Genomic DNA, 24,365 nt, shown 5'->3' on the forward strand with positions numbered 1-24,365 from the left:
GGGTCAATTGAATCTGTCAGGTGGGAATTATATTGATCCTGCTCTTGTAAATTTTTCAAGCACTTCTTATAGTCAGAAGAAGAGTTTGGATTTGATATCCCGCTTTATCACTACCCTAAGGAGTCTCAAAGCAGCTAACAATTTCCTTTTCCCTTCCTCTCCCACAACAAACACTCTGTGAGGTGAGTGGGGCTGAGAGACTTCAAAGAAGTGTGACTGTCCCAAGGTCACCCAGCAGCTGCATGTGGAGGAGCGGAGACGCGAACCCGGTTCACCAGATTACGAGACTACCGCTCTTAACCACTACACCACACTGGCTCCCTAGTGTGGATGACTCATCAGCCTGACCACTGCTAGGGTGTTTATAGTGCTCCTCAAGAACAAGACATGGCATGTGCAACAACTAGTTATTAAATGTTTATTTCCCTTCTTAGGGATACTTAATGATTGTCAAGAGGGACATTCTCTGTACTAAGAAGGACATTCTCTGTACTGTAAAGCCAGGGCACAGCTGGCTCAAGAGGAAGGAGCCAAAGGAATTGCTCCTTAATTGCTCCACAACCACACTCTTCCATGGAGCACCCAATAGAGTCTGAGGCAGCATGAGAGAATTCTCACTTTTCAGTTCTCACCACTTCTAGATTAAGGATCTTGACCAAGGATCTCCAAAATCTGACAAGGAACCAGAACTCCCATCCCTAGGTTCATGTCCTCTTCCCTGTGCCATGCCTACAGAACATTTTTGCAGGGATGTCCCTGTGGGACTGGTTGCTGGGATTGACCTGAGAAAACACAGTGGCTGGTTTACAAAGAAATATTGTATCCATTTCTGGCCTAGTTGGCATGTAGTTACATTGCTTAAACCAAAGCCTATTTGTCTTAGAAGCCTGTACTCAAAGGAATAATGGGTTAATTTGATTCAGTGTGTAAAATTTAGGCCCCTCTCCCTGCTATGTGGCCATTTTTACCTCATCGTGTTACATTGATAACAAAGCAAAAAAGTCTTAAAGGATGGTGCTACTTTGTGGTAAGCTAAAGGTGTTCTACATAGGTTGACCCATTGTGTGCTTATCATTAGAGAGCGAGGGAGAGAGAGCTAGAGAAAGAGCGCTATACTTGGGTTTTTTAAAAATAAAATACATTATTGTTTCATTTTTGTATGTACAATTTCAGCATCCTCAAATTCTGGAGGTTAGAACTGTGTAACCTCTGATGGAGTCATTATCTCATGTTTATTACCTGAAAGAAAGTATGAATTAAAAAAAAATCAGGACCAACCATGGGCGTAGCCAGGATTTTTGTTGGGGGGGGGGGGAGAGCAGGCTTTTGTGGGGGGGCAGAACTTAAGCTTTTTATTTATTTTTTACTGATTTAGTTGGGGCAGCTGCCCCCCTGGGACACCCATAGGGCCAACCCACCACTGTTTCTTCCTTCGAATCTTAAAAGTTTATGGATTCACATGCATTCAAAAGCCCTTGATATCTGCTTTTCCTCAAGAGTGTTTTTCTTGCCATGAACTTAATACAGTGCTGACATCCTGCGAACAGGGAAGAAAGATCTCCCTTCGGCTCACTTGCTTTCTAATAGGCTAACACAGGCTTCAAAAAGCTGCGACTTCTTTCAAGAGATAATAATCAGTTCCTGTGTGAACTGTCTTCATATCACAACTAGAAAATTCTAATCTGTAGTTGCAAAAAGGCTGGACGAGCTGAATTTATGAGCTCCTGGCTCTGTGGACAAATTGGTTTCACTAAGTTACACCTATACCTGAAAGAGCAGTGGCCGGGTTTCTTGCAAAGGCATCTGAATCCAGCTGTGGCAGATTCCCAGGGACTGAAAGGAATCTTTGCAGCTTCATAAACTTGTGATGCCAGCAGCTTTTCTCCATAATAATTATGCCTTATAAGCGTATTTTTAATATCAGTATGATGAGGAACGGTCTTAATATGCATGGTCCCCTCCCCAACACTGTTTTTCTAGAAAAAGAGGTGCCAGAACTGACTGTGAACATCTTCCTTGTTCTCTTCTAATGGCAGAGGTGCCCACTTGAGAGGGGCCAGAGCTGAGTTCCAGTGAGTTCCGGCTGAAAAAATAAAAGCCCTGCCCCTCCTTCTGGCTCCTTACGGGAGAAGGAAGATGGTGGAGGTCAGAATCTGCCATCCTATTAAGACCATTACATTTGAATCTCAGCCCCTCTCCGTGTGTGTCTTCCTGCAGAAAAGGAGCATGAGAGAAGCAGAGTGGTGACAAATATTTGTGTCCGGGCTCTAATTCAGGTTTTTCCAAGTCCCATCTATACTGATGGTTTATCATTACAAACACTGTAATCGATGGACCTTTGGTCTCATCTGGGCCTTTTTCTCTGCCTGAACTTGCTGGAACTCAATTCTGGCCCTTCTCAGGTGCGTGCCATTGCCATTCTAAAAGAATGAGGGAGGTGTTAATGGTGAATTCTGGCACCACCTTTTAAAGAAAAATAGCCCTGGTCTCATCCAGCAAGACTCCTGACATCCATATCCTCTCCATCTTTGCTCTAGAATTGAGTGATGTGCTTGTCTTTGTAAAACAAACCTTAATCAGAGGGTACTTCTGCTGCAAAGCAATCCCTGATTAAGATTTCTGCTGTTTACCAGTGTGTTAAGAACTGTGTCCTATCTGACATCTACCTCTCATTAAGAAAAAAACAACAGGTGCCAACAATGTACCTGTATATAGGCAATCATCAGATTGGCGTTATGAAGCCAATATGCTGCAGTCCTGAAGTATTTTTCCCTTCCATCCCTTGACTTGCCAGTTATTGTTTGTAGAATAAGTCCTGAAGACCAATGACGTAAGAGTCTCCTTCTTTTCTTTAGCTGAAGTTGGATCTAATCCAATTTCACCTTTTCCCAGCCTCCTGGTCCATTCAGACTGTGTACATCAGCCTTTGGAATAAACCTGTTGAAATGTTCCTATGAAGAACACAACAAACACACCAGTATCAATGCAGATTCTCTCTCTCTCTCTCTCTCTCTCTCTCTCTCTCTGAGGGGGTATTATCTGATTGTGTGGCTTGTTTAAACAGTTAAGACTCGGAGCTTTCTCCTAGCCATGGGAATGAAGAGTTCCAGAGTATGTCATCTCATTGACTTTTTATTTATCCAGAACACTTCTGTGCCACCCATTCATGATCTCCTCTCCCAGGACAGATTACAACGCAAATTTAAAATGATAAAAAGTAACAAGGAAAACCTAACAGGAAAACAAAAATCTCTATATACAACAACAAGGCAAATTATATAATAAATCCACAGGTATATAAGAGGTAATTATAAAGCCAGGGGAAACAGAAATATTTTTCCCCACCTCAGTATCAAAAAGATAACAGAGTTGGGTATACTTCAATGGGGAGGGAATTCCATAATTGGGGCATCACAGCTGAAATATCTTACTCCCTAGTCACCACCTGCTTGATCTTTAATGACAGGGTACCCAGAGAGGGCCCACAGTAGGCTTATCACCTAGCCAGGTACGAGATGTGGGAGCAGGTGTTCTTCAATGACATTGGGTCTTAACTTGGATCTTTTCCTGGAGCTCTGTGGCTCTTTAATGGAACTGTCAACATAGCATGCCAGAAGTAATGTCTCTACTATCATTGAAAATGATGGTCCCATGTATCTGGATGAAAAATAGTTCACCCAAGAGACCTTTGGATGCTCCTTGTAGCTCCTCCTTCATGTCTCTTCAAGCTCTGATTCACCACCTGAATCAGAGGAGCTAAAACATTTTTACTTATGCAGGGATTCAGACGTAGCCCTGCCAAGAGACAAGGTGCGGCAGTTTGCTTCAGGTGGGCTATTCTTGGTGCCATTAGGGGAGGCAAAGAGGGAGATGGTGACAGATGAAAGACATGGGCCACAAACTATGGGTCCCTTTTCCAGTGGAGGGCAAACCCACCCTGGATTTCCTGCAGCTGTGTTTCCTGCTTTCTACCCCCTGAGTCTGCTTCCCATGCCCTCCTTTTATCTTCCTATCCCACATTAGCCCCCTGCCCAGAAGGTGGTGCCAATCTAACTCGGTGTCAGGTCCAGACATGTGGTCACAGGACCAAGGCACTTTCTCTCCCAATCTGCTCTTCTTCCTGACCTTCTTTAATCCATAGAAGTGAATGTGAGCAAAGTTTAGCCATAAGGAGAAAGTGGGCCAAATAAACTCAACTGCCATCTTGCGTAAGTACTAGATTAGGAAAAGGGGAAAAGGAACAAGGAATGAATCACCTGAATGAATGCAAGCTGACGTACGGGGAACACCTCTGCACAGCAAGAGCAAAAGGTGTTGAGCACCCAATTTGGCTTGGAATTTAGCCGTCTCAGTGCAATGAAAAGGAAAGAGCATGTCACTATGCAACAGGCTTCTGGAATCCCGCGACAAAGCCTACACCTCCCCACTGTTTGCAAATAACATGCCTCTATATACACATGAGAACCCAATGTTTGCATAAAACCACTGGCAAGGTGCACAGTCTGCTGATAGCAAATTGTAGCGGCATTGCCAATTTTCTAACAGGCCCTGCATACACTGACTTCCCGCCCATCTGCACCACCAATGTGCTTCTTCTGCACAAGGCTATCTTTGTGTGAGAAGTTTTAAAAGATGCAGCTCTGACTCATTGTCTACTTAATGAGTCAGCTGTTTCTAACAGTTTGCTATGACTCCAAGGAAATGTACTGCTGTGGGCGTGAAGCAATTCCCTTGCCTTTCAAATTTAATTAATTTTTTTATATATAGTTTAGCAGCCTCGGCCTTCGTAGGACTGCACTCAGGGTTGTGCACGTTCCTTCAGCAACCCATAGTGTCTCTTTGACAGTGAGGGGCATTTTATAAACTTGCACCTTGGTATGCTAGGAAACTGTTATAACCAGGGTTGAAGAATCTGTGGGTCGCTAAAGGTTGTTGGACTCCAACTCCCATCATCCCCAGCAACATGGTCAATAGTCGGGAATGATGGGAGTTGTAGTCCAATAATGTAAGGAGGTCCACAGGCTCCCCATCACTTTGTTACATGTTTGTGAGGACTTCTCCCTGGCATCCACAATTTTAATGATAATCTAATTCTGCTCACCTGCCATTTTAACCATTTTGTTTTAAGTTTATTACTTTGTTATACCTCTTTATTTTCAGTTTGCATGAGAGGATTGTGGAGGCCCTAATTCTACCTCAAGATGGTGCGTGATGGTGCATTAAAACAAGGAGTTCCATTATGTACAAAATTATAACCAGAAGTTCCCCGACCCACAGTTAGGATAATTGTGCCGTGTTGCTGTTAGAGCTAACTCTCCTTTCTAAATATTCTTTGAACACAATCATGTTTTCCTTTGATCAAAAGAAAACAGATTTCGCCCCAAGGCAACTCGCATAAGTGCTACTGTAAAGCAGGGGTGGAGATATTGTAGTCTTCCAGATGTTGTACGGCTGCAGCTCCCATCATCCTTGACCATCTGCTGCCCTGGCGAGGGATGATGAAGTCCAGCTAACCCTGCTGTAGAAAACTAATAACAACAACAAAACCCAAACACAGTGACCTTTCAATTCTGCAGACGACTCATTCAGCAAAAGAGCAGTTGATTTTAATAAAAGGTTCGATGGTGAGATTTAGTATCTGGGTACATGAAAGCAGAGACCACTTGACTCAACATGTCATGGCTAATTGCTGCACCAACAGAGTTACAAAACCTGATTAATGATGGTTCAGAGCTCCACCTTTCTGACTTGGCAGCGCTGCTGTTTGGAAACACTTTTTGGAGAGGTGTTAGTAAGCACTTACACCATCTTTCAGATGCCAGCGAAAGCACATTGGAGACATTCACTTTTTATTTTCTGTGATGTTGGGGAAAGTTTCAGGAAAGTGTGGCTTGTCAAAATAAATGCTGAGATATACTGAAGGATTCCACATGGGCTTAATTCTCTTCCTAAGAGAATTTCTCTCTCTTTTTTATTGCTCAAAAATATGTTTCTGTGGCTGGATCTAGACACATCAAAAAAGCATTTCAGGAAAACGTGTTCTAAACTTCGTAAAGGAAAATCACGTTGGCAAAAGACAGGACTCTACAGCACCAGCTGGTGTCACAGTGTTATAACACATATAAAGTGCTTTTTAAAATTCAGTGTTGCTGAGTTCTGTGTCGTCATGCAATCAGAAAGATATAGTAGCATTATCTCATCACCACATTGTGAAAGTACACAAAGTACATCAAAAAGCTGAAAATAAATGAAGAGGGAAAAGAGACACAGATCACAAATCAAACAGGGTCATAGAAACAGGTATCATGAATCCATCTGTTAGAATATTATAGATCTGCTAATAACTGAGAAAAGAAAAATATTTAAAAATACATAAAGAAGAAAAAGGAGAGGAGTGAGGGAAGGAAAAAACCTTTTAAATAAATCGTTTTTCTTATTTTATGAATATATTTAAATCTATAGATACTTTTGGCCAGCTATCTTGGTGTACTAAGCTACTGATTTGTGGCCTAAATTGCACTTGTTTTATGAATGTAAAATATCACACTAATGGGCAGCATAGAGTCAAGAATAAAAATTATTGATTCCATGCTGTTCACTGGCATGTTCTTTTCTTCCTAATGTTGGTGGTATAGATATTTTTGCAAATAAATAAATTTAAGTAAGCAAATGAGAAAAGCTACTTCTCTGGCCTTTTGCATCATGTAAAAAGCAACAGAGAGAGTTGTGTTTTTTATGATTATTTAAGGGAGAAGAGGCAACTCCTTGGAAATCAGAGGAGCAGACAGTCTTCTCAGTTCTCTAAAAGGTAAAGGTAAAGGTACCCCTGCCCGTACGGGCCAGTCTTGACAGACTCTGGGGTTGTGCGCCCATCTCACTTAAGAGGCCAGGGGCCAGCGCTGTCCGGAGACACTTCCGGGTCACGTGGCCAGCGTGACATCGCTGCTCTGGCCAGAGCCAGAGCCAGAGCCAGAGCCGCACACGGAAACGCCGTTTACCTTCCCGCTGGTAAGCGGTCCCTATTTATCTACTTGCACCCGGAGGTGCTTTCGAACTGCTAGGTTGGCAGGCGCTGGGACCGAGCAGCGGGAGCGCACCCCGCCGCAGGGATTCGAACCGCCGACCTTTCGATCGGCAAGCCCTAGGCGCTGAGGCTTTAACCCACAGCGCCACCTGCGTCCCCTAGTTCTCTAAACTGCGTCTCAGTTCTCTAAACAGAACCAAAAAAATAAAATAAAAACACTGGAAAAAATAATCATGCCACAGCTCTTGTTCAAACTGCCTTTCCCTTGCTTGACATGTTTACCATTTGAGTCATCAGCTAATTATTTCCTTTGAAGTCATTAAACCATTTTTGTGTGGCAACAGCATATCACTGATAATATATTATTAAAACCGGTGTGTTGCAGTTGAAGCACTTAGCTCCAGAAAGTCAACCGCCTGAGATGTACTGGTGGCTCCTCACCATAGATACAACTGATGGACCCATGAACGAAGCCCCATTTTTTTCAATGACTACTCGGATTCCCGGGCATTGATGCTGAGACGACCAAAGCAGAACCACTTAAGCCAAGGCTGGCCTGCATCACAAGGATGTACTGAGCAGGTAGAATTCCAAGCCCGTTGCTGGAAAGACAATTGTGTCATTTGTTGTGCTGATAACACATATTGCAATGAGTTTTCCAATCAGATTCCCATGAATAGAATTGTGAAACCAATCAATCACTCCTAAAAGCCTATGGCCCTCAGCCTTGGTCTAATTTTAGTTCAGACCTCTGGGGAAAGTGGTCTTCTCCTTCCCTGGCCATTTGCTGGGTAGGGAAGAAAAGCATGCGAGAAAAGTCAAGGTTTGTGCAAATCCCTTTTATTCTCTCCCCCAAACCCCCACCCACCCGAACCAACATTAAATGGGCCTATCTCAGACCTTCCAAGTATCCCTTATTTCCAGGGGTAGTCCCAGGTTTACAGAAGTCATCCTGGTTTCTGATTTGATCCCAGAATGTCCTCCTTAGGACGTCCCTATTTTCATTGGGAGAAATGTTGGAGGGTATGGAGTTACGCAACCCCTGAGCCAAGGAGATAAGTAACGTTACAACCTTTAGAAGACATCTGAAGGCAGCCCTGTATATGGAAGGTTTTTTTAATGCTTAATGTTTTATTATGTTTTCATACATATTGGAAGCTGCCCAGATGGGCAGAGTATTATTATTTTATTATTATTATTATGGAATAGGATGTCCTCATTTTCATCAGAGAAATGTTGGAGGATATGCAATCTCAAGAATCAAGATGGCAGAGGAAGGGCAGGGAAGTTAAGTGACTTTCCCCAGAGCCACATACTGCAGTGTGTCTGTGTCACTCATGACTAGGACTGGAACCCATTAACTGCCTTTATTTATCCTTTAGGCTATGCTGACTCTGCATGTTACAGCTGCAACCTCTAAAAGTCACCCTGACAGTGACTAATACTAAAACAGCTCACATACAGCAGATTATAATAGTGTCTCAAAACGCTGCACTCAAGGGCAAACATCCCATGCTATGGCTACCTATGCCAAAATCCTGCTACCCAACAGTCTCCCTGTAGGATTAAAGTTCAATTCAATAATCTGTTTGAAGTCCTCTTTCCGCCCCCTGCTACACAGATAATTTAACTCCTACTAGCTTTGTGCCCAACTGCCTTTGATTTTCTGGTTCCTAGGAATATACACTTGGTTATAAGTAGGACAGATTCCAAGCAGCTATTCAGTATAATGATAATACTGGAACCTACAGCTTATTTTAGAGTTGGACTTTCTCCTTTGCAAATTGGATGTCCAATAATCTTCTTTAAAGGAGGTGCTTAACGGATTGGGCATTAACCTCCTGCCAGCCCTCTGTCCTTACCCCTAACCTTCCAAGTACTGGCAAAGGGGAAAGAAAGTATGAGGAAAGAAGAACGTAAATAGAAAGCCATTTCCATAAAACAGAAGAGCGTATTCTGCCGAAACAATAATCTTGTGTGTTTCTTTCCAGGAGTGATGCAAATTCACGGTAATCATTAACTAGCTGTAATCGACATGGTCCTGGGAATGGCCCAACTGGAAAAACATTCTGAGATATGTTCCTGCTATTAATGGCTTGTAGCCTTCTGAGAAATGAATTATGATACCTGAACCAATATCAAGGTGGCCTTGGTTTTTCTTTCCCCGGAGCTACAAAATGCATCAACTATACATAAATACCATTACCAAACAGTTAAATATGTCAAATAAAAGCCAGAGTGTTTTTTTGAAAAAAAATATTTTAAACAGCAACAACTGAAGCGGTCAGTTGCAGCAAAGGATAGGTTGAAAGGAGTGGGAGACTCAAGAGTGCAAATGTCCTTTAGATGTCTGCACCAAGCATTCCTCCAGCATAGCTCCCATCTGACTGATTAATCATCACACTCAGAATTTATATATGGTTGGAGGCAGTAACGATTATCAATACCAGTTGCTGGAAACCCCAGGAAGGGAGAATGCTCTTGTGCTCAGGTCTTGTTTGTAGGTTTCCTCCAGCCATCTGGTTGGTCACTGTGAGGCCATTGGTCATCTAGGTGGGCCATTGGTCATCATCCAGCAAGCTCTTCTTGTGCTCTTATATAGACTGTGTGCACATGGCAGTTAATTTCATGCTCACAAAGATTTCCATACTACATTTGAGCTTTCACACAATGTGAAAGCCACTTCTGCAACTACAGTGAATGTCCAATGCTCATTTCTATGTTATTTCCTTCAAGGGGAAAAAAAAAACTATTTGCAAACAATATGGAAGTGAGTGCTAAATTTGCACTAAATTCTACCATGGTTCCAGAAGTGGCTTTTGCATTGCATGCAAGCTCAAATGTAACACGGAACTTAACCATTAGGAAAAAGTCATGGAAATGGATTAAAATCCCATATGTAAATACACCCACGGACTTTGCATGGACTGTTCAAATTACTCCAGAGGGCATTCCTTTTGGGCTCAAAATATTGTCTTCCTGTAATACTTAAAACAACCCTATAAATTAGGTTGTCTCTCAACATGGTAAATGGTCTGAAGGTAAGAGTCACTTGACCAAGCCCAAGTCAGGAGATGTTGGAAGAGGAAAGATTCAACATGGGGAATTTCTGAATCATAGTTCAAAGCCAGACAAAGACATGATGTGCAAGATCTGGGTTTGGAAGTCCTACCATACTGTATTTATATTTCTCAAGAAAATAGGTGGGAGGTTGGGAAGGGAGTGCAATTTGGATAATGGCGTGAAGAAGTGAGGTTAATTCCACTGCCCTCCTCCTCATCAACCAAGAATGTGGAACTGGATCCGACTGATGGACCTGATCCAGAACTCTCCATTCTACTATAGTCCACTTTGACAGGAGGGTGAGGTTAGACATATTTAAAATTGCACCTTGGTTCAGATTAGATTATGGGATTTTTAAGCAAAAAAAAAAAAAAAAAAACACACCACTGTGAAGCAGAGACTGTTTTATGACTAGCTACTATATACAGAAGTGAAAGCCAGGTCTGATGGTGACTGTTTAACCATGGAAAGGGGTTAAAGAGAATTTGAGGACAGGGTGACTTAAATCAAACAGAGCCTCGTAACTAGATCTTAGCATTCTCAACTGAACCTTCATCTACACTGGGACATTGATTATTATTAAAGATCTGAGGCCCTGTCTTGCACCCAATATTAAGGGAGCCCAGTGCCAGGGAAGGGCATAAGAGGTATTCTGCGGATGTTTGAGAACTCATGGAGATGAGTCTAGCTTTGTTCAGGAGGCATTGTAAGCATTAGATGTCTGTGTGCTTTCCTTCATGCCTGCTTCTAGCTAAAAATAGAGCCAGCATTGCAACAGGTGTTTCCTTTCAGAAATGCAGATATATGTATTTTCAAAGACTGTTCATGGAGCACAAGGTAATTTTGTTTCATTTGTCAAACCAGAGGTAATTGGGCTCTTGGAAATGCAGGAGGAGAAACAAGTGAATAGATTCTGTACAGTTCACCTTTCCTGTTTATATTATTCGTGTCCATTAGGGAGAACAGAAATTTCCTCACAAGCCAGTGTACTTGGAAGTGTGAGTAGAATTTTGACTGGCCATTTGAGCCTCACACATTTCAGTAGTTCCTTTTTCTGAAACAACACTATGCAGAGCTCGAAACACGTTGTCATCTTGGGCAGAAAATCTAGACCGTGCTTTGCTGACAGGAGAGAAACATATATTTTAATTCCAAGTGGAATAGGAGGTTGCAGTTGCTTAGTTCTTGCCTTCTCACTGCCTTTACAATCTGTGTCCTGAGGCACTTTGCCTCAGAGGAGAGTGAGGAAGGTGACAGACATGGGATTATGTGGCACTGTGGGTTACAGTGAACGCCCCAGCAGGGGTGGAGGAAGGGGACTGCGGTGGGGGCGGGGTGCCCCGGGTGTCCTCACTGAGGGGGGTGATAAAATGGCGGGTGACACTCACCGTGGGGCCTGCGGCACTCACCGTGGGGCCTGCAGCACGCCCGAGCCACACATCTCTCCTGGGAGTGACATGGTGGCTTGGGTGCACGCAGGTTCTGCACTGCCCTGAATGGTCTGCCCACCACCTCCCCTCAGCTATAGGGCAGCTGAGTGGGAGGAAGCAGGTAGACTCCTCAGAGACCCCGCAAAGCATCCTACCCTGGCTGGCCCCGCCCAGTGGGCAGCTGGCCTGGATGCAGGGCATGCACGCCGCCCCAGGCGCCTGATCGGCTTGCTCTGTCGCTGCTCCCCAGACCCCAGTGGGAAGCATTGGGAGATTTATGCCTCATTTTCTCCCTATCCCCTGCCTGAACATCCCCCATCATGGGTGTAACCAGAAACCCCAGGGGTAGGGATTATTAGGGAGGTATTGTCTTTGCTTGTTACTATGTTGTGCAATTTTGTGTGTTTTCATATTGCAAACCATCCTGTGATCCTTGAATAAAGGATGGTATACAAAATTAACTAACATAATGATAATATATCTATATATCTATATCTATATCTATATCTATATATCTTTATTGCGGTCCATAGACCCACAAAACAGTTTCAAAACAAGATACAGTTAAGACAACCAAACAACAGGTGAAAAAGACCGATAATGATAATGATGATGATAATGATAGGGATCGGGGAGAAATGCGATTCAGTTTGCATTTAATGATGAACCTACCTAATTTGCACCAGAATGGTGCAAATGAATGATGGCTAAAGTATGATTCAGCTGCCAGTCTGGTGGGCTTCCGCATGTGGAATTGGAAGGGGGTGCCATTTTGAGTTTCACGTCATGCAGCAAAATAGTCTGGGCTGGTCCTGAATCAGCTTTGGACAGCTTTATAGCCAATATCACTATCTAAGGTGACCTCCCTACAAGAAAGCTTGCAGTCCTCTCTTCTACCTCTTCCCAGTTCTGCATCATGTTGGTGTGTGGATAAATCATTTGTTTGCAGTTGTTAGGCAACCGTGGCATGCAATCCTCACCCACATCCAGGTCAACACAAACCTGTGTTTAAGTAACATACTAGAACAAATCTTTCTGTTTTCATGGCAAGTGCCTGAGGTCTGCTCAGCCTGGAGTGGAGTTGAACATCTTAGATTAAATACGGCGGTGCCATAGCCCAGTGCTGAAGAATGTGTTCAATATTTACCCGGGGGGGGGGGGGAGAGAGACCAAATAATCCATATGTTCAAGTTCCCTGGCAAGCACACTTACAAATAAAAATGCTTTCCCGGGACAACCCATTTTTCTCTTGTAACATTTAATCAGATGAAAGTAGAATTTTGTACATAAAAGTTATATGATAATATATTATACGCACATTTTCAAAACAGCAAAGTTTCCAAGTTGATAGGAGACAAGAAGGCAGTAAGAAAAATCACAGGGTGAGTGGGGAGAATTGGTTGAGTAGCATTTCCATGGTACAGCCAACCTCCATGACTTCTAGCCCCATTTCCTATTTTTCCTCAATACTGCATTTGCTATGATTGAATTGTAGAGTTGGAAGTGAACACAAGGGTCATCTAGCCCAACCCACTCCAATGCAGAAATCTTTTGCCCACGTGGGGCTTGAACCCATGCTCCTGAGATAATAATCACAATCATAACAATAATTTATTATTTATACCCTGCCCATCTGGCTGGGTTTCCCCTGCCACTCTGGGCGGCTTCCAGCAGAATATTAAAATACAATGATTCATCAAATGTTAAAAGCTTCCCTAAACAGGGCTGCCTTCAGATGTCTTCTAAAAGTCAGATAGTCGTTTATTTCCTTGACATCTGATGGGAGGGCGTTCCACAGGGTGGGCACCACTACCAAGAAGGCCCTCTGCCTGGTTCCCTGTAACCTTACATCTTGCAATGAGGGAACCGCCAGGAGGCCCTCGGCGCTGGACCTCAGTGTCCAGGCTGGACAATGGGGGTGGAGACGCTCCTTCAGGTATACTGAGCTGAGGCCGTTTAGGGCTTTAAAGGTCAGCACCAACACTTTGAATTGTGCTTGGAAACGTACTGGGAGCCAATGTAGGTCTTTCAGGACAGGTGTTATATGGTCTCGGTGGCCGCTCCCAGTCACCAGTCTAGCTGCCGCATTCTGGATTAGTTGTAGTTTCCGGGTCATCTTCAAAGGTAGCCCCATGTAGAGTGCATTGCAGTAGTCGAAGTGGGAGATAACCAGAGCATGCACCACTCTAGCGAGACAGTCCATGGGAAGGATTAAGATTAAAAGTCTCGTGCTCTCCCGACTGAGTTCTGAATAAAGGAAACATTGGGCTGATCGCTGAGTTCATCAGTTACTTTCCTAGTTCTTTGATAAGATGAAAAATGTTATAAAGCCAGAGCTGCTCCTAACATTTACTAACCTGGGTATTTGTCATATATCCAGCGGCTTTAGGATGCAATGAGCCTGCATATATACAGCCACTCCGGAGACAAGTGGCATGGCAAATTATGGTAACTGCTATTACTTTTCTCAAATGGAAGCAAATTCTGACCCTTGGGGAAGGGTCTCAGCTCAGTCGCAAAGCATCTTGCGTGCAGGTGATCCCAGATTCCTGGCACCTTCAGATAGGGCTGGGAGTAGCAAAGGGTGAATCTATTAAATCTCTTTTCCCCCAGTTACTCTGTTTCCAATCTTAAATTGAGTTCTCCACATTTCCACGCCAATTTGCAATTTTAGAAATTGCAAATTAGCATTTTAGTGGTGGTTATTATTATTATTATTATTATTATTATTATTATTATTATCAGTAGTAAAAGGTAAAGGTAAAGGTACCCCTGCCCGTACGGGCCAGTCGTGTCCGACTCTAGGGTTGTGCGCCCATCTCACTCTAGAGGCCAGGGGCCAGTGCTGTCCGGAGACACTTCCGGGTCACGTGGCCAGCATCACGAAGTTGCTCTGGCGAGCCTGCACCAGCGCAGCACACGGAAACGCCGTTTACCTTCCCGCTATAAAGCGGTACCTATTTATCTACTTGCACTTAAGAGTGCTTTCGAACTGCTAGGTGGGCAGGAGCTGGGACTGAACGACGGGAGCTCACCCCGCCGCGGGGATTTGAACTGCCGACCATACGATCGGCAAGTCCTAGGCACTGAGGTTTTACCCACAGCGCCACCCGCCTCCCATATTAGCAGTAGTAGTACCCCACCAATCTGACTGGGTTGCCCCAACCATTCTGAGCAATGTAATAGACAGACAGACAGACAGACAGACAGACAGACAGACAGACAGATAGATATAGACGGCGTGTGTGTCCAATTTTTCCTAACATGCACATTTTTGTAAAGCACATATCCCCATACATTAATTTTCCCCCAATTATATTTTTGTATGTTATTTTCCCCAAACATGTGCATTTTAAGGCACCCTTTACCCCAGTTCACATATTTTTGTGCATAATTCTTGGCTGGAGAGTGGCATTGCAAAATTGGGAGACGTGTGAATTGGAAAGGATGGCTGTGTTTAGGTTTGCATATTGTTTTGGAGTGTGAGTGTTAGTTGGGTTGATTCAACTTTAAAGGTGAACTGAATCTAATTTCTTCCCCATCACTAACTGGGAGAACCCTGGAGTGCTGCTGGTGGTCTGTGTAGACCAGTGCTTCGCAAACTTGGGTCTTCCACCATTTTGGGACTACAGTTCCCATCATCCCTGACCACTGGTCCTGTTTCCTAGGGATGATGGGAGCTGTAGTCCAAAAACAGCTGTAGACACAAGTTTTGGAAACACTGGTATAGACAATCCCAAACTAGATGAACCAATGGTCTGAGTGGTCTAAGGCAGTGTTTCCCAACCTTGTGCCTCCAGCTGTTTTTGGACTACAATTCCCATCATCTCTTGCCACTGGTCTTGCTAGTCAGGGATGATGGGAGTTGTAGTTCAAAAACAGCTGGAGGCACAAGGTTGGGAAACACTGGTCTAAGGCAGCTTCCGGTGTTATTACTAAGAAGGTCACTTATGCGTTTAAAGACTTCTTTTCCCTGCCCTCTTCCCCTCAATCAGTTTGATGTGCTTGAATTCCATTAATGACAAACAAGAGCATTAAAGAAACGAAACACTGAAACCAGCAGGATCTTCAGGAACAATATTTGTTTAAAAAGCCTGCCAAACTCTGGAAGTTATGACAGTATGTGTTAAGTAAGAAAAAGCTGTAACCCAAACAGATAAGATTCTGGATAATTTCACTGGAAGGTGCAGAGTGTCCAAAACAGCTGTAAGAAGAAAAGCCACTTCAGTATGGTATTTAAAAAGGCAGATCTTTTCATTTTAATGTTTTGTTCTCATCAGGCCAGAGGAAGGAAGCAAGCTAGAGTGCCCCTTTCCCATACTATGAAAAATGTTACTATTGCCATATAGGGATGCCAAATTGATTCATCTTTTTTTAAAAGCAAATCTAACAAAATAATAATAATAATATATATTTTTAAGCCACATTCTGCATTCTACGTGAAGGGGTTTTTGGAGTGTCTTGGGCACATCTGTTCAGCGTACCTGAGTCCCATAAGCAACATGTTGCTGGAACACCTTACATTTGGATTCATATATGCATGTTTATGCAATAGGCGTAGATGAGGTTCAGAAGGTGGCATCCATCTTGCAGTCAGAATAGCTCAGTTGGTAGAGCTTGAGACTCTTAATCTCAGGGTGGCAGGTTTGAGCCCCACATTGAGTGAAAGAATCCTACATTGCAAAGGGTTGGACTAGATGACTCTCATGATTCATTAAAACCCTACAATTCTATGGTTCAATACTACTTTTTTGTAGCGGCAGGGTATACATGTTTTTAATAAAAACAGAGGCTTTGTTTGGAATCCATTCAAATCCATGCATTTCCTATAGGGATGGGTGACTGTATCAATTTCCACTGGCTATAGTTTCTCATTTTTCCCACTCTTCAGATCAGTTTTCCACACTTCCACATGAAAATTCATTTTAGCAAGAATTTCTCCAATTACACACATTTCTGCATGCAGTTTTGCCACAATATACACATTTTTGCAAAGGAATTTTCCCTAACATGCATTTTTCTCTAATTTATGGATTTTTTGCACACTTAACCTTGGTATATATGTTTTGGCATGAATTGCTTGGCTGGCAGTCTGCATTGCAAAATTCAGAGAAGTGCAAATTTCAAAATATGGCTATGTTTCAGTTTGTGCGCTGTTTTTGAAAGTGTGAGTTTTGTAGGTTCCCCTTTAAATGTGAACTGAGTGGAATCTCTCTTCATCCCTAATTCCCAGTCATGAAAACACTAATAACAGAATGCAAAGCTGATTAGAAAACAAATAGATACGAAGAGTCCAAAAGTACCATTCTTTGTTTTACTTGCAAATTTGGGGTGGGGGAGGAAGGAGAGGAGATAAATGATGGAGATGGAATTATTTCCTGTAACCATTCCTAGCATTCCATGCTATGTCCAAAGTTACATTGTCCATTACAGGATGGACTGTTTTCAACACAAAAATCAAGCCTAAAAAGAACTAAATTTGCGGGTGGTAAGCTGAACGCAAACCATAATTATTGCTTTTCCTGCTCCCGTGTTTCTGCATGCCAGCTGGGTGTGTCCTGTGTGGAATAAGTTGTGTCTCAGTTGTTTAAGTAAGGGAGGGCTTCCCTCTTTAATACTCCCTTCAATAGAACGGCACTCCAAAAGGCCGATAGGCTTTTTACAATCTAAAACTACAAGGCAAGGAAAAATTATATCATGCCTCACTTCTGCTTCATCTTTTTCTCTGGATGAATGCATCATATCCCTGTAACATTTCCCAGACAAAAATAGAGATATACAACATCCCTGTTTTCAAACTAAGCATTCTAGTCCAATGATTCCCTTCCCACATTATCGCCAGCTGAAAACGTACCTCTTTCTGTTGTATGTTGCATTCATTTACTCTACAACAGCCTCCCATTCACTCATTTAAAACCCAGAAAGGTTTTGCCCTTGGGGTTCCAGGTGTGCCCTTGGGGTTCCAGTTTTGCCCTTGGGGTTCCAGGAAAAAAAAACGTAATTTCTCCACAATCCGCTACCATTAGGGCAGGACTGTGGTGGGCAGCAGCTTGGGATGAGCACGTCCATATAGTCAGGATTAAAGAATGTGTCTGAACCAGGAAGCAAGGCTGAGAAACAAGACAGGAATCAGGAGTGGAGGACAAACCAGGAGACAGGTCCAAAAAAATCCCAGATTCAGTGATGGGGACCTGTGTCCCTCCAGCTTTTGTTGGGTTGCAGTTCCCATCAACCTTGACCATTGGCCATGCTAGCTGGGGCTGATGGGAGTTGAAATCCAACATCCTATGTATTCCCCAATCCGACATGAGCTCGAGTATGCCTTGTTGCTCAAGCAAAGCTCAATTGGAACAGGAAGTCTTCTTCCTATCCAGGAAGGTCCAATGGCCAGCCTGGGTGGACAGAGTCAGTCCAGAACTTGAACCTGCAGTTTAGTGATTCATAGAGCTGGAAGGGACCCTGAGGATCATCTGGTCCAACCCCCTGTGATACAGGAATATGCGGCTGTCCCATACAACCTTGTGTCATCAACCTTGTGTCATCAGCACCACACTCTAACCAACTGAGCTAGCTGCAGGGAAGCTATGCAGAGACCCAGCTCCTCCTGGTAGTTACCAATAGTTGATACACATACCCGAAAAGCTGTGCAGTGCCTTGGTGTTTTTGTGCATTCACATGCCTGTACCTCTGACCCTACCCACAATTGGCAGGTGGCTCTTAGAAAGTAGTCCTAAACAGAATGTGGCCATCAGGCTACAAACAGGTTCTGCACCTCCTATTTAGAGGAATGAAAGTAGATTCATTCTACTTCTGAAAATTCTAAGCCTTCCCTTTAAACCAGGCAAAAAGAAGCTGGTGATGCTGTTCGCCTAACTGCATTTCCATGCTGGAAAGTTTAAACACACACAAAAACAACCCAAAATGTTTTAATTCCCCCCATGTCTTCCCAATACACTCTGTGTTTTCCAGTGGTTTTAATGAAACAGGAAAGTAAAACAGCACCAGGCTGAAATAATAACAGATCCTCACCCATTTGATTTTGCACAATACAGTACAATTAAATACTTGGGGATTTTGCAGAGTTTGGAATATTTTGACTATGATGGCAGTGGTGAGAGGCAACCTGACTTTTAACTATGCCTCCCTGGTCCCATGACGCAGTAAAAGTGTTTTACTTCCGCTTGCCAAAGGGTGGGGGGAATCAATCAGTCTCAGGAAACAAAGGACAAGAAGGATTCATTTTGCATGGTTATTCATTCATATTTCCACTGAAACCCTAGCGCGTTCCCAATGAAATGCTGACTTGCGTAAGCATGCATGCAATAATGCTAGAGACTGTGCTAGGATACAGCAGGCATGTCAGTAGAGAACACGTCTGCTTAAAGAGCATTCGTTGCTCATTCCAGTCTGCAGTCAGCCTAATCTGGAGCTACACACTTATAACACTGCGTAAAAGCTTAATGATTATAGGTGGGTTTTGCTCAACAGCCTTTTGATACATACTTCGCATTCTTTTGCTTTGTGGGGTTTTTATATATAATGCTCTTAGAACTTACAATACTGGAAGGAGAATGAAGCAATTGTAAATCTCATTTCACCCTCTGCCGCTTAAGAGCTCTTGTACGAACAATGCTAAGAATACTTGCTTAGAAGTCAATCCTACTGACGTCACACTTTGACGCTCAACCTTCAAAGAATATGGAACAGGTAGATGAGGCATGCTCTCCTATATTCCATAGGTGATACACTGAGCCAGACCTGGGTAGCCACTGCATTGCACTTAGCCAGAGATTTCAATATGAAAACACATTTGCACGTTTCTTGTGCACTTTGTACGTTGGCCTGGTAAAAAGGAAGAGCTGTACACATGAGGCTGGTGCAGCTTGTCTCACTGTGGTGAGGAAACCATCATTCACCCAAACTCCACCTGCCATGAAATCTGTAAAAATACTTGAACCCCATCCACTCCTTGGATTCTTCCATCAAATGCATACATAGTGAAATAGAAGCAGTATATCCAATTGTGGCTTTGCCTTAGGACAGCGTTTCCCAAACTTGGACCTCCAGGTGTTTTTGGACTACAATTCCCATCATTCCTGACCACTGGCGGAGGAAGAGGATTGCGGGGGGAGCGCACCGCCCCTGGCAGCATGATCCCAATAGGGTGCCATCGCAGCTGCCCCCTCGCCTGCGCTGGGCGCCATGCCCCCTCAGGCGGTGTGTCAAGCCCCTAGGATGCGCGTCACACCCCCAGGATGTGCGCCAGCCCTGCCCCCGCCTGCTCTCCCCCCCCCCCCCTGTGCCGGAGCATGAAGCTCTGCCACTGTTCCTGATCACTGGTCTTGCTAGCTAGGGTTGGAAACCCAAGTTTGGGAAAGAATGCTTTAGGAAAAGTCATTTCCACTTCCACGAGTTAGAATGCCAAATTTCCACAGATACTCCATCTCCATTGTAGTTGTCCACACCATATTCCATATTCCAGAGGCAACTTCAAAACTCTGGAGCAGCTGTTTTGGGAGGCAAGGGGATCTGCAGAGGATCATTAAAAATCAGGTGGAAGTCATTTCCACAAAGGTAAAACCACTCAGGTGATTTGTCACAGTAAATTGGGCCCATGAAGGAATAACACATATGACATGCATTCTACAGTGGTACCTCGGGTTACAGATGCTTCAGGTTACAGACACTTCAGGTTACAGACTCCACTAACCCAGAAATAGTACCTCGGGTTAAGAACTTTACTTCAGGATAAGAACAGAAATCGCTCGGCGGCAGCAAGAGGCCCCATTAGCTAAAGTGGTGCTTCAGGTTAAGAACAGTTTCAGGTTAAGAACGGACCTCCAGAACAAATTAAGTTCTTAACCAGAGGTACCACTGTACATAAGTTCCTAGACAGATGGAAATGTATAGTTTATGAAGTGTTTTTTGTTTTTGTTTTCCAGTCACACAAGTTGCAATTTAACTCACAACCCCACAATCCAACTGAACAACAGTCCATTTCTTGAGCAATTCTAGACCCTCACGTTTGTCCAACCAGTTTGCCCAGTAAGAAGGTCTTATGAGCTCCAAAGATGCATTATGATAAACTGAATGTACATGATGCTTTTTTTAAAAAAATCCTTATTCAACATCTTGTTTACTTTCACAAAGGAAATTCCTAAAAGATAAAAACAAGTCAGGGCACTCATTCGACACTTACCTCATGCAATAAAAAAGAAGCTACAAGCTTCTTCCTACAAGCCAGTCGGTCGTCTTACTTAGATTCAAGTCAGTTCTTGTCCGGATCATTCACTACAGTGAAGCTCTCAAGTTGTTCCAAATTTAGACATGACCTCGCTACATCCATTTTTTAAAAGCAGGAAGTTGAATTGGGTCTGTTTTTCATCATTTTCACTCACAACTTTCAAGATATTCTCCCCGCCCCTTTCACAATCGAATTAAGAGCGACACTCTTTGCAACATAGTTGGCAGAAGCTCCACCCCACTGCCACTCACCCTGCGACCACAAACAGGGAATGATGGTTGATAGTACAATTAGAGAACCAGATTAGTTCCTGACATTCCTTATGTCTTCTGGGGGGGGGGGATCCAGAAGGCTTTGAAGTGCTTTGCTAACGGCTATGTTATTGCTGAACTGATAAGGGGAAAAGGTTTTTCATCCAGGTAACAATATCAAATTAATCACATCTTTTAATCCCTTTTTTGTGTTTCCTTGCCAGGGCTCTAGATAAGAATCTCCAGATGTATAGAAGAGAAGTTTCTTTAGAGAGGCCCAAATGGGTTCCCCCATGGTGTTTTTCAAAGACAAGATCACAGAAGACAAAACTCAGTCCATTCCACAGTCTGGCCTAGCTTAAAAATTTATTGGTCCTGTCACACTGCCTCGACTGAGATCTTTGCCAACACTAGAATTAATGCACTGCCGTGGCTCATGTAAGCAGATAATTGTCATTCATGCCCCAGTCTGATAAAATAAAATGCCTCTTCCCCAACAGTATAATTTAAAACTGTGATTTGCCCATGAAATATGCATACACTTGTCATATTTTCCTTGATCTCTTTGCCAGATCTGCTTCTGCGTATTTAGAAGCAATGTGACATGCAGCCATTGGATGATGAAAGCTCCCCTTGTGAATAGGGTGGAATACACATTGACAGGGGAAAAGAAAAAAAACACATCTCCCTGTCCCTTCCCCCAAACAGAAGTGATTTGCATATCTTACTTGATATGTATGGGTGCAAGGGAGGCTCTGCTTGTGGTCTCAGCAGTAGGCACAGTCCATGGGGCGGTGGTTTGAGACAGAGCCTTCTCAGTGGTGGCCCCAATTATGGAACTCCCTTCTCAGGGAAGGATGGCTGTTCCCCATACTGCCATTATTTGGATGTCATATGGGGTAAAAATATGTTTGCCTGACCATAAACTGGCTCTGGAGCTTTAATAGTTCTGTTCTAATGCTGGTTGTGTAATTCTATTTTCAAATATTGTAATTTTTATATATTTTATTCAGTGATTGTGCATTTTATGCTTTTTTAGGTGGAAGGGTGGTCTATACATGAAATAATAACAACAACAACAGCAATAATAATAATAATACTTGCATTATTATGAATAAATAACAAAGTAAATTCACAGAATAGCACAAACAGCAAGCATAGCTATGGGAATTTTAGCAGGCAGATTCAGCTTCTTGGAGTCATAAGTGGCTTATGGCCCTCTGCTTATGAGCTGATGGAAATGATTCAAATACTGTTGAATAAAATTTATATTCTAGAATTTGTGAAATTGTTTTTTTTAAAAAAATTGTAAGCTCAGAACTACCATAAATGCTTCCAGCATACTATTTTACCAATATTTTTCTATATGCCATGTGATTGCATTCTGTTAATAGTGATAAAGTCTTCATCTGAAGGAGAGACCTTCTCTCTCCATATTGCAAAGAAAACAAAGGGGAGGGGGAAGTGAGGGAGGGGAAACATGCTGGAGTGAGGAAATCATTAAAATGCTATTGAAATTGGCTGAAGCAAAGGTGTTTAGCCAAACATTCATAAAAAGGAGGGAAGTGTATTTTGAAGACACAATAAAAGGTTGAGCCAAGGTAGCCAGAATTATGAGGGGGAAGTGAGCAATACTTCAATTAGTCCAGTGAAGGGTAGTTGTGCGTCATGCAATGCTAATTTTTGTTTCAAGGAAGTGCAGATTTTATTGCAGAGTGAAGGACGTAGACCACATGGCTACTGTTCATTGCCTCAAAAAAAATGTTGTTTTATGCACCTGGCAACAGAGGCTTCTGAATGCCAGTTTCTGAGGAAGATCAACAGCAGGAGAAGGTTTGGGGGGGGGGGGTTCATGCCCTCCCCTAGGGATCCTCTGAGATATCCAGCTGGTTGGCCACTGTGGGAAATAGGAAGGTAGACTTGATAGAGGCCTAGTCCAACAAGGAGCTTCTCATGAAGGTAAAGTTGCCTCATTTCAGACACAAGAAACAGACAACCTGTCTTCATGACATCACTACAACCTTATACTAATATAAAAAATCAGCAACTAGCAATTGCTGAACATACATCGAAATTTAAGTGAGCATTAAAATCACCAATAGGTCAAGTAAAATATCCAGTAGCTTAATCTCTGAATGTAGTTCCAAATCCGCATTAGAAATTGACTGCCTTGCCTCTCCCCACTCAGTCTTCTGCTTCAGTCAACTCTTCTTCTGGAAGCATGCGCCTTTGCTTATGAGTTGATGTAAATGGTTCAATCGGTGTTCAATAAAATTAAAGCAGCTCAGTTGGGTAGGCTCTTAGGGCTGGAGGGTGAGGTAGAAGCAGTTGGAAACAGCAACGCCCTGATGGCAAACGCAGAGTTGTCTGGGGAAAGGATAGCTCTGCAGCAGCAACAGTGCCTCTAGTGGCAGAAGCAGCTAGCTGGGTGGAATGGAGCCACTTCAATAGCTTCCCAGCAGGAGGGACACTGCTGTTTACCAGGAGAGAGATGGGCAAGGTAGCAGGGAGGTTGAGGGAGTGCAAACACACTGGCAGAAACACTGTACTGGCTCTGCCAGTGGGTTTGCACCACACCAACCTCCTTGCTATCTCCCTGCAAAAATCAGTAAGTGATCTGCCAAGGCCCTCAACAATTTTCAAGTGGTTCACAGGGGGAAAGTTTAGGAACCATTGCGGTGGACAATACTGAGCTGGGTCTCCCTTGGTATAAGGCTGCTTCCTGTCATTGCATAAAAAGAGGAGATGAGGAGCGTGGCTGCCATACTTCTCCAAGGCACTTTTGAGGTAAAGTGGCTTGTGGATTTGCTAGGAAATAAAGGGTGGAGGTGCATGAGGAAAGTAATATTGGGACTTCTATCTCTCCCCCCCTCCCACCACACACATGATTGAAACCTGAACATCTTGGCTCTCTGATGAAAAGGTCCTTGATAATCTTGCAACACTGTTATCCCTAGACTTTTGTTGGCTGTGCACCTTCTAACCAAAGGAGGTGATAAAACACAGCTCTCACTGTGAAGAAAAGAGAGGGCAGGTGTGGCTAATCAGCCAGGATGTAATTTGATCCAAGGTCATGCAGAGATCTTCTCCAAGGGCGGTGAGGTTTGCCTGGACAATAAATTGTTGAGTGGCAAATGGGAAATGCACTGTTGCAGACTGAAACGTGAGACACCAGTATTAGTTTTATGTGGAGGGAAATATTCTTCCCCATCGTTCTGCCAGGACGCTGAGGTCCAGTGCTGAGGGCCTTCTGGCAGTTCCCTCACTGTGAGAAGCAAAGCTACAGGGAACCAGGCAGAGGGCCTTCTTGGCAGTGGTGCCCAGCCTGTGGAACACCCTCCTATCAGATGTAA

The 24,365-nt window shown here is 43.4% G+C and overlaps 1 long non-coding RNA gene across 1 annotated transcript; it reads right to left on the bottom strand.

Moving 5' to 3' along the window:
- Positions 1 to 550: 550 nt before the first annotated feature.
- On the bottom strand, positions 551 to 20,849 carry LOC307220856. Its single transcript, XR_013841132.1, has 3 exons — positions 20,717 to 20,849; positions 2,706 to 2,951; positions 551 to 782 (listed from the first exon to the last, which is right to left on the bottom strand). It is a non-coding gene; the product is annotated as an uncharacterized lncRNA (long non-coding RNA).
- Between the last annotated feature and the right edge of the window lie 3,516 nt (positions 20,850 to 24,365).

This window comes from Podarcis cretensis, assembly GCF_951804945.1.
Source record: "Podarcis cretensis genome assembly, chromosome: 1".
NCBI lineage: Eukaryota > Metazoa > Chordata > Lepidosauria > Squamata > Lacertidae > Podarcis > Podarcis cretensis.